This window comes from Manis javanica, chromosome 9, assembly GCF_040802235.1.
Source record: "Manis javanica isolate MJ-LG chromosome 9, MJ_LKY, whole genome shotgun sequence".
In the NCBI taxonomy this organism is placed as follows: domain Eukaryota; kingdom Metazoa; phylum Chordata; class Mammalia; order Pholidota; family Manidae; genus Manis; species Manis javanica.
Genome location: NC_133164.1, coordinates 96,333,325 through 96,344,128, shown reverse-complemented (window position 1 = coordinate 96,344,128; position 10,804 = coordinate 96,333,325).

Sequence of the window (10,804 nt, the reverse complement as noted above, 5' to 3'; positions counted from 1 at the left end):
TACTGGAGAAAGAATTAGGTCTAATCAAACAACAACAAAAAAACAACTTTAAAATGTTCAGTGTTAGGTGATGATTTAACTAGTATACATTTACGTACAATCCAAGGGCCTTAGAACAGGGAAGGAATTTAGACACTGCCCATTTCAGTACCCCAGTTAAAAAGATAAGGAAGCCATCACCCATAAAGGTAATGTGTGCCCCCAATGTCACAGGTTAACATGTAGACAGAGCTGGGAGCAAAGTGAGTGTTGGCATTCTAATTTACCATTCACTGCTCTTTCCAAAGTGTGCTTGTGTATGTGTGTGTGTGCACATGTGTGTGTCTGCAGTGCGTGTGCATGCTTTCATATAGACACACAAAACAACTCAAAAATAAAATACATCAAAATACATCAAAAGAACATAACTTTCAAACCTCACATTTATCATGTGCCTATAAAGGCCCACAGGGAATAGCTGGTGAGTAAGTTTGATGAAATGTTTCAAACAGTGAAGAGATAAACAATTTAAGCACATTCAGAATGAAAAGATTTCTTCCTGACTTTTAATTACATTATATTGATGTTCCTTTGGAGACATCATTTGTTGACTGTGATTATTTCTCTTTCACTCCATTTTATTTTCTTCTTCCTTTATTTAACCTGAAAAAAATCATTATATGCCTCCAGATCCACAATAAATGCTGCTTTGACCAAGCTAAGGTAGCAGAGAGTAACTTCCAGGCAGTTCTGATCTAGTTTACCGGTACAGTCAAATAAGTGTTTCTCCAATGTAGGTTAACTGGCTTTGAGACAACATTAAGATTACTTTTCTCCTAAGTGCTAATTTATTTCATCTTAATGCCATTTATTTCATTTAACACAATGACTATTTCCATCTGTTGCAGAAACTGCAGAATGTAAGTTAAGTAAGGTAACACCAGGCCATTTGAGGGATAACATTATGTTGGCTCATACTGGGAAGACACTAGCTCTTGCTGGGGATTCGGAAAAACAAGCACAATCTTTCTCCTTGAGGAATTTACAACTTGGTGGAAAAGACAGGCATGTCCCTAAATAGCTTTACTAACAATCTCAAGCCTCTTTTGAATAAGATGAACAATCATAAACTACAAATTTGTAACCTAGGGTCCAGTGTCATAGGCCCCACAGGTTGGAGAATTTGATATGATGGGGCCCTGGGTGCAGCTTCAAAAAAGAAATGTTCTTGAAGGCAGAATTCTGATAGTTGAAAGTGGCACAGGGCATGCTCAGGGGAGGTGTGGAGCAGCATACAGGGCAAGTCCGGAAAACGGCAAGAAGCTAAGGGAACTGTATAGGCATAGCTTGTACTGGGTAGTTAGGCTGAGAAGGTGGGGAGTCAGAGCAGGGCATGGGCTGTATGAAAGTTTATCGGTTATGAATCTTAAATTGCAGAGAGAAGAGCTGAGCCAGCAGCTGGGATCATGGGACACTGGAAAGCGGTGGGATCGGACAGGCTCAGACACTCCCTGAGGGGCATGCAGCGATTCCTTCTCCTGATGTCCCCTGTGCCTGTACATTTGTCTAAGCTCTTCTAAGACAGGGCTTTTGCTTCTGGGACAGCTGTGTTCCCTTTGGTCTTTGCACCCCACAGTGACTCCATGTCACTCCAGGAAAGACAGCATTTAAGAAAACTTTTCCTTTTGTCTAAAGTCTGCAGAATACATTGCCTTCTTTCTTGTCTTTCTTCCTCAATCCTTCCTTCCCTTCTTTGCTCCCTTTCAGTCAATTTGTAAAACATTACTAAGTCCATAAGAGGGCCAGGGAAGAAAAGCTCGGATTCAGGACACTTAAGTTCTAGTTTCAGTTCTAATTCACCATATAAACTTGGCCAATTCTCTCAATTTTTCTGCACTAACTTCCCAACCTATAAAATAAGGTATTTGAGCTAAATGAATTTAGGGCCCTTCAATAGCAATAATTTGTGAATACTGTTTCAAAGTGTAATCTTTACACTTTTTCACCATAAAATCATTTACTGCTAGTGAGGACACGCATTACCTTGAGAGATTCCTTTTATCCCCACTCTTTTCCACTAGTTCATAGATTATTTCTCTATTGGTCTGACAACATTTCCTCTTGCTAGGTGACAGGAATATCCTTTTGGGAATACTCATAGACAAGCCAATGGCGGGTAAGTGTGAATTTACTTGGACTGAGAAGTAGGAGGGGTCAAAAGGTGAACACAGACCTCTGAAGGCCAAAACCAGGTGCTAAATGGTGAGGAAGGAGGGGAGCAAGGAATGGGGCTATAAATAGATAAATGTGGGTAGCTGAGCAAAGGGGCTACAAGGTGAGATGTTTGATATAATTGCTGTGTTTTGGTCATGAGATGGACACATCTTTTATTGTTGTTGATTTATTGAGTAGTTATGAGCATTGATGTTTCTTAAAAAGACAAATTTTATTTTTCAGACTGTAACCCAACTGATGGTACCCTGAAATAAAAGCAAAACATAGTAAAAGTAAAAAAAACAATTTTTGTTACAAGGTAGGCAATTCCTTTAACCTAACTTATTTCCTCTCACCCTCCTATATACTGGGGAAGAAAGTTCAATTGAAGTATTGCAAGTCCCCCTTTTTTTTCTCTATCCTAACTGACATGGCTGGAAAGCTTTGGGTTATAATCCGTAACACTTAGGTCTTGTTTTGTATGCATGTTTGTGACACAATTTGAAAAAAGAGAGCCACTTAAGACTGGAATGGGTGACTGTGTGTTTCCAATTGACCTTCATGGGTTTTGAGTTTAGAGTTAAACTCAAGCCTGTCTGTGTTCCAGTCCAATGATGCCAGTAAAACATGATTTTATTGTTCAGAAGGAAATGGCTTCTTTTTGAAAAAAGACCTATAGACATCAAATAATTTCTTTAAAAAATAAATTGCTGATGAGTCAGACTGATGCAAAATTAACTTCTTTGAAATATACTTGAGTTCCACAATTAAAGAAGAGCAAAAAATCTTCAACAAATTATGTAAAGAACCTAAGAAGTCAGTCAATAACATTTATTGACTATTGTGTCTTGTCATTGCATTATTGGGGGAGGCAAGAGGGATAGAAGACTGAGTATTTCCTTGAATACCTAATGACCTCCATGGTTAGACAAAAATAATTTCAAGATATCACTCCAACCACCCCAAGATTCTGTCTCTTCAGGATTCTCTGAGCATAGCTCTGAACAGGAAAAAGGAAATTCTGATGTGGGTAGCCCAATTCCAGATATAAGGCATACTCTTGAATCAGAATATTTTGATCCATCTCTGGAATGATCATTGGTAGGTTGGGGAAACAGGAAAACTGGCTTCCAAGAAGAGTGTAGTAGCTGAAACTCATTGAGAGAACTAGCCAGTGAACATTAAGGTGGGTACTGAATTCATTCTCCAGTCCAATGGAACACAAGGTGCTGGATATAAAATAAAACACGAAAATAAAATGATGGTAGAACACAATCTGGTCTAAACATTCCAGCTTGGAAAGTTTAAGTCCATGCAAGGTGCCTGAGTCCATTCAGGCTGCTCTAACAAAGTACCATAAATGAGTGTCTTATAAGAGCAGAAATTTATTTCTCATAGTGTAGAGGCTGGCAAGCCCAAACTTCTGTGTCTGGTGAGGGCCTGCTTCCTGGCTCATAGGCAGGTGTCTTTTCGCTGTGTTGCCAGGTGGTGAAGGGGTGCAGGAGCTCTCTCTGGGCCTCTTTTATAAGGGTATTAATTCCACTTATAAGGATTCCACACTCATGACCTAATACCTTCCAAAAGCCCCACTTCCAATTTAGGTCACATTGGGGTTTAGATTTCAATATACAAAGTTTGGGGGAACACCTTCAGTCTGTAGCAGCAGGGCAAGGAAAAGAGAAAAAAAACAGAATTCACTAAGGATTACCTTTCTCTTCTAAATGAACCTAAGCTAAGGCTCACAAACAATGCCAGACTCCCAGCTCTCCATGTGAGCTACACCTAGAATAACAGAGAGGTGAAATACAGTAGATAAAGTGTGCGTCCTTGGGTCATTTACTTAACTGACCTCTAAAAAGGAGGGAATAATGTGATTGGTCTCATGGGATAATTGGTAGGATTGAATGGGTTAGTTCATGGGAGGTGCTCTAAAGAGTATCTGGCACATAGTAAGCACTCAATACTGTTAAGAATTATTATTACTGTTGTGTCACCTGGTTGATGTAGTGTGAGAAAACCACAATTACTTATACATGTTGGATGAAAGAACTCCAGTGAGTGGATTCAAAGGTAAGAGGCAAGTTTTCCCAACAGCACTCAAAGTTTCATTTCTACTAGATTATCCATATTTAAGATCATTAAAATGGTCAGGGTATCAAATCATAGTTAAAGGAAGGATTCAAATGCAAATTGTCTATCAGTATAATGTATTTTAAGCCATAGGTATCTTTGTTCTCCACTTTGATTTTGATAAAGGAAAAGCAGAAGATAGTAAGAGAATGGTGGATTTGGAATAAGGACTACAAATTAGAAAAAGCTGTTTCGTAGAAAGGGTGAAGCAATTACTACTGCCAAGGCTTGAGGCAGAAACACAAACTCCATTGACCTTGCAATTTTTCCATTGGGTTCTCTGAACCCAGACACGACTATTAATAATGCTTACAGTAACCCATAAAAAGGAAGGGTTTTATAGAATTGAAGGCTGAAAGTGTTGAAAAATAAATTGTTTTCCCCCTTTTTTGTCCTTCCTTAAGTCTTCAGTTTCTAAATGCATTTGGTAATTTTTCTTTTTATGCCACTGTTGCTTTACATTTTGCCAGTGGTTTGTGCATGTGCTGAATATTTATGGGGAAACTCAATACACTATAGATCTTATAAGTGCCTGGAGGGCAGGACCTGGGTTAACAAAGTCATAAAATTATTCATAACCATTCTGGGTGAGAGCCATACGGTATTACAAAACTATATGAATGTTAATAAAAGACATGGAAAAAGACCTAAATCACAGGTCACTGAAGACAAAATGGTGGCCATAGGATGTTTTAGTGTTCAAATCAACTTGAAATCTTATTTCACAATACAAGATGGTTTTATATACTGGTCAGGCTAGGTTATTCTCTGGGTAGCAAACATCCCAGTGGCTGTAAACAGCAAAGTTAACTTCTTACACATTAAATGTCCATTGGAGTTAGCCGTGCTCTGTCTTTATTTTGAGACACAGGCTACTGGGCAGCTCCCATCTGGAGCATTGCCAGTCGCCAGAAAAGAACAGACGACATTGCCATGAATCCCATACTGGTTCTTACAGCCTCCACCTGGAAGTAATACGCATTACTTCCACTCATATTTAACTTAACTTAAAGCACAGCAGAAAATACAGTTCTACCATTGTGCCTAAATGGTGGGGCTTGAAACTATTTGGAGAACATCACTAGTGACTATGACTACCACAGCTAAGATCATAAACGAATACTTCATGGTCTTGCCAATGGGTTTCAGCTCTGGGCAAGTTCACTATGGATTCAGTGAGACTAAACAATGACAATGGAATGTTCTTGGGGTGAAAGTGTTTATACCCAACTTTATTCTCACGGTGGCTGGTCAATCACTAGAATCCCGTTCACTCAGAGAGAGTCTGCATGCAGCAAACCGGTCTCTGCCTCTGGGCCTCTCTACCCGCCCAGCCATCTCAGTCTCTGTCCTCGGAGCTACCACCACTCCAGTCTCTGCTCTGCTCTCCTGCAGCCTTGCAGCTGTGCCACCGTGTTGCCCAGAGCCCTGGGTAGAGCTCTTTGCGCAGAGTCAATAATGATGTATTGCCCACATGTGTGTGGTGAGCTCGGCGACCAGGGCCACAGATGTTCACTTTAAATGTCACGTCTTCTTTATTATTGCTATAAAAAAATGTGTATCTAAATCTTTTTTACTTTTGGAAAACTTAAGGATATTTTTTGCACAAATTGAATTGTGATAATTCTAAGACATCTGAGTAGAGATGCCTGATTAAAGATGAAAGACTTGAGGTCACATAGGAATCATTCACATAGAAATGATTGATACAGTAAAAAATTAACAGCAGGGTGATGGTAATTATTTAGATGCTTGAGTAATAATAGTAATTATGGAGTGCCCACCAGGTGCCAGAAACTTTACATATATTGTCTCATCTAATCCTCACAATTACTCTATAAGATAGGTATATTATTTCTGCTTTACAGATGAGAAACCTGAAGGTTTGAGACATTAAGCAATTTGCCAGGGATCATATAGTATGTAAGGGTTAGGGAAGCCAGCCTTCACACCCATTCCTGTCAGATTTAAAAGTTTATGTGCTTCAACTCTACTTGAGGATAATTACTTCATCTGAGGATAATGAATTCCTTTCACAGGGCAGTGTATTAGAAATCACATAGGAAATAAAACTTAGCTGTTTTCTACAGGTGGGTGGAAATTACATTCCCTCCTCTTTATCTGACACAGGCCAGATGAGGGGCATGCAGAATATGAGATGTCTGTCAGAGGGAAGTTATCACCCATTAAGCTACAAAAGTTCTACTCAAACCAAAGATAAAATTGCTCTTGAGTGGTGAGAGGGACTTCCCTGGCAGACATAGTAAAGTTATTGGGCACAACCTTTCAATTCTCCACACTGGATCTGTAAATTCAGCATTTCCTTTTGGGGAGAAATCTTGCATAACACTATGCCAGAGTTATTTTGAGCAAGAATTAGCACTTTGAAATGGGCATGTAATTTCTCATTTCAATAAAAATACCATTGCTCTATGGAGAGAAATGGAGAGCTAGGCTAAATTGGCTACTTCTTTTGGAATGGGCACAGCAGAAAAAACTAAAAAAGCTTCTGTTTTGGAGTCTCTGCAGAAGGACTGAAGTAGAAATTTGATATCCTATCAACAAATGGATCCTTGTTGACAGCAAAATTGGTAAAGAAAATGAGGCTTAAAATGCTCTGTAATCATAAATTTGAGTTTTACCTAAATATGTGGTAAAAACCCTTAAACTATAATTATTTTGAAACGGAAGTCTAGTTTTTTCTTGACCACATTGATCAAAGCGCCTGACACTTCTTAGTGATGTGCATTCATACCCATTGTGGGCTGAAGGCCTGTAATCTAACATCTGCAGGGCTGTCATAAGAGCACAAAAGGAGACCTTCATACCACATAGTGAAATATTCAAAAATTACAAATCAATGAAATGAAATGGTGAATATGTTAAAGACTGGTTTTCATGTAGAATTCTCAGACTTCTTGCATCCACACAGAATGTGATGGCAGAGGGAGACCTGGCCCTGGGCCCTGGGTATCGACCTTCTGTCTTGACCTGTTCTTTACATCCCCAGATCTATTCCACACTGCAAAGAGCCTCATGCTTACATATGTGGACACCTCATTCTACCTATCAAAACTCTACCCTCAGCACTGGACCACCCTAGGTCAGGACGGAGATGAGGTACACCCTGGAATTATGGTTGGTCCTGGGAAGAGAGACATGAAGAGGCATTTACAAACCTTGGCAATGGGTTTGTGGCAAATTGGCAACTCCCCAGGTCCTGGTTACCCACAGGTGATGTTAAAAGGGAATTTATTAAGGGAGAAATTAGAAACCAGATACCCAGTTTGCCTGACTCTCAGAAGAGAACCTAAACAGAGTTGTTGATTCCAGCAAACTGGGAGCACAAACAAAGTGGAAGAAAAAATTACAGAAATTTATTTGAACATTCATTGAAAACAATACTTCGTAAATACTTATGGGAAAGTGGGATTTTTTTTAAGGCCTTTGTGATAGAAAATTACCTCAATTCTCAAGCTTGAGTGTCATGACACAGCAGAAATAACTTTTCTTTCGTTAGACCTTTTACAAGGAAAGAAACGATACAATTGCAATGCTATTCTTTTCAAACTATATGTTTATTTCTTTTCATAGTGAATTTGTAAAAAAGAATGTGGATAGAATAATTCATTTATGCCCAGATCTTCTGATTTTTGAGTCACACTTTTCTCTCAAGTGAAAAACCTGTTTCTACTCTTGCTTTAGCATCACAAACTGTCACTGCTGAAATCTAGAGAAGTTTTGGAAAAGTGGGGCTTGCTGAGCCAAATCTTCCTGATTTCATCTTTGTTCTCCCATTGATTTACTGTGCCTTTTGGAAGATCACTTGCTTCCTTAGATCTGTCTATTCATTTTAAAATGAGACTGTGCATTTTATTTTCATGTAAGGGGGTAGAATTCCAGGTAGGTGTTAGACGTCAGGGAGATAATGGGACTGAACATGGCCTACAAAGGCTCACAGGGGAGGAATTAGTATAGTAAAATTTTGTTACCAGGTATATGCCATATTTGCTATGTTGGTCCCTTTTCTGGATAGGTATGGGCAGAGACAAAAGATATTTAATAATAATTTATACTGTGAGGCATGAAGGAAGGATATTATCAGAAATCTGCCACATGAAACTACAAGAATGAAGGATAGATGCAAAGAATCCTGGGAAGAAATAGAAATTTGAAATGACTGAGATGAGAAATCCTCTTAGATTTATATGTATAGATTAAATTAATGATTAAAATAGTAGTGAATTACTATTCCTTACCATATTTAACATTTCTGAGACAAACTGAAGCTTAACCTTAGAGAGGTTAAACATTTGGTGGAGGGAAGAGTATAGAACATTTAATCTGAAAAGTTTCAGAGTTGTCTATAGGAGCATAGACAAAATAGTTCCTAACTCTGACAACTGAGAAAGAATACTTAATGCTTCCAAAAATAATGCAAAATTTCTTTTGAAGGTCCTGTGATTCTGTTCAGTTTTGATTTGGATCCTATTGAATCAAAGCCAAATGGGACAAACCAATAACTAAACAGGATGTTGGTAGATATCCTGACAGCTGTTTGATAGTGAGCTACGTGAGTTACCAAAATAAAGACCCATCTTCAGGGATTCTGGTAAGAATGAGAATATTTTTGAATAGTGCTACGACAATGAATTCTGCTGTGAAGAAGGGTTGAAGTGAAAGTTTCCTAGGGTAGAACATGGATTTACTTGGAGGGAAAGGAGAAAAAAAAAAAAGAATCTTCCAGGCTCCATTGAGATATTAATATAACTATTGTAAGAAATTAATCTAGTTTGGCTGAAGAGATATTCAGCCAAAAGAACTTTCCTTTCTGAGAATTATTTTATATTTTAGGGAGTTCCTGTAGTTTAGAGGGCTCTCTATAAGAAAATTCTTGGTAATTTCCACCTCCAAAAAATTCTTAATAATTCTGATACACTCATCAAGTTGATTGTGAAAAAAATCAATTTGGTTTTTGGCATTACTTTTTTCATTTTTCTTTATATAGATACAGATATGATTCACATGTTTGAAAAGGCAAACTATAAGATACAATCTAAACTGCTCAATAGTTTTCTTCTTACTTCCTAAGATCTTTGTAAATAAATATGCTGTGTCAGCTGTGTGTTTTTCTATACCATGAGCCTATCTTGGTCATGGGCCTCTGGACTGTTGCTTCTATCATCTCCTGTCAGGAAGGCTTCTGTTCAATAATTCCCCGTTGATATGACACTGTCTTTCAGAGATACGAAAGATGTTTCTCCACAGAAAACACTTGACTTGGGTTCAGGAGATCTTTGCTTCATCTAAACTCCTACAAGAGGGCTGATGTGCTGGAGTCAATTGAACGGTTTATCACACCTGTTTTGTGCATCTTTCCCCAACCCAGTGTTCAATGACCTTTTGTTGAGAACTTGAAATTGCCCATTGTGGGAATATTTACACCATGAAAATAGGCAAATTCTGTAGATCTGGTTGTTTCTCCCCCATCCTACTCCAGTCAGTCAGTTGTTAAACATTTGCCACCATACCATGAGACAGTAAATATGCCGATAATTTCATTTTTTTATGTGCTACCTTGGGTTTTCAGCTAATTGTTCATGCCTACATGCTTTACTTTCCTAGCAAGGCTTTTGGTCATTTGAGGACAAGGTCCTTTCCTTGTACTTTTTATATTTCTCAATCCACTTTATAAAGCATTATAGAGTATTAAATATGTGCTTAATAAATATTAACTGATCAAAACACTTTCAAACTGTAGAGGAATGGAGATTTCTTTTTTTAGTAGAACTAGATTAAACTTGCCACATGACTCTAGGAAACATATTTTGATTTCTTAAATAGTATGAATACCAGTTAGCCCTTTAAACATGTATGAATAGATGAACCAAGCATTAAACTGCAAACCAGGTAAACTATATCAAGAACTGAATTGATAATAAATAGTACCTCAATTCAAGTATCTACTCAAATAACAGCATTATGCCAAGGCCCAAATAATAGGGTAGATAGAGAGGTCAAACATGGGTATTAGGCTGAAAGGGATGTATGAAATCAGCACCTTGATTTTCTAGAGATTGCAGATGCCCAGAGAGGAGAACTGCAAAACTGAGACTAATTCTCATATGTCCACTGAGGTTGTTTTTTTTTTTCCTCAATAATTCTAGTTTAGTCCTTGTGTAATCCTTTACTTTGCTACATCATGAATGTGAAGGGAGTAATTTCTTTGGTCTACCAAACTCAATGGAACACCTTTTCTTTGCTTTTCAGTAATACTATATTAATGATGTTATTAGCTGACAGAACCTAAAGCTTATTTTTCCTAAATGAATAGCAAATTACTCCGATGTGATTTAGAGTTCAGCATATCAGCTAGGAATTATGAGTCTTGAGTTCCAGCATCTGCTACTCTTATGTATGAACACATGCTTACTTACACACAAAAAGACCAGTCCTTTTATCTTTCAGGGTGATTGTGAGA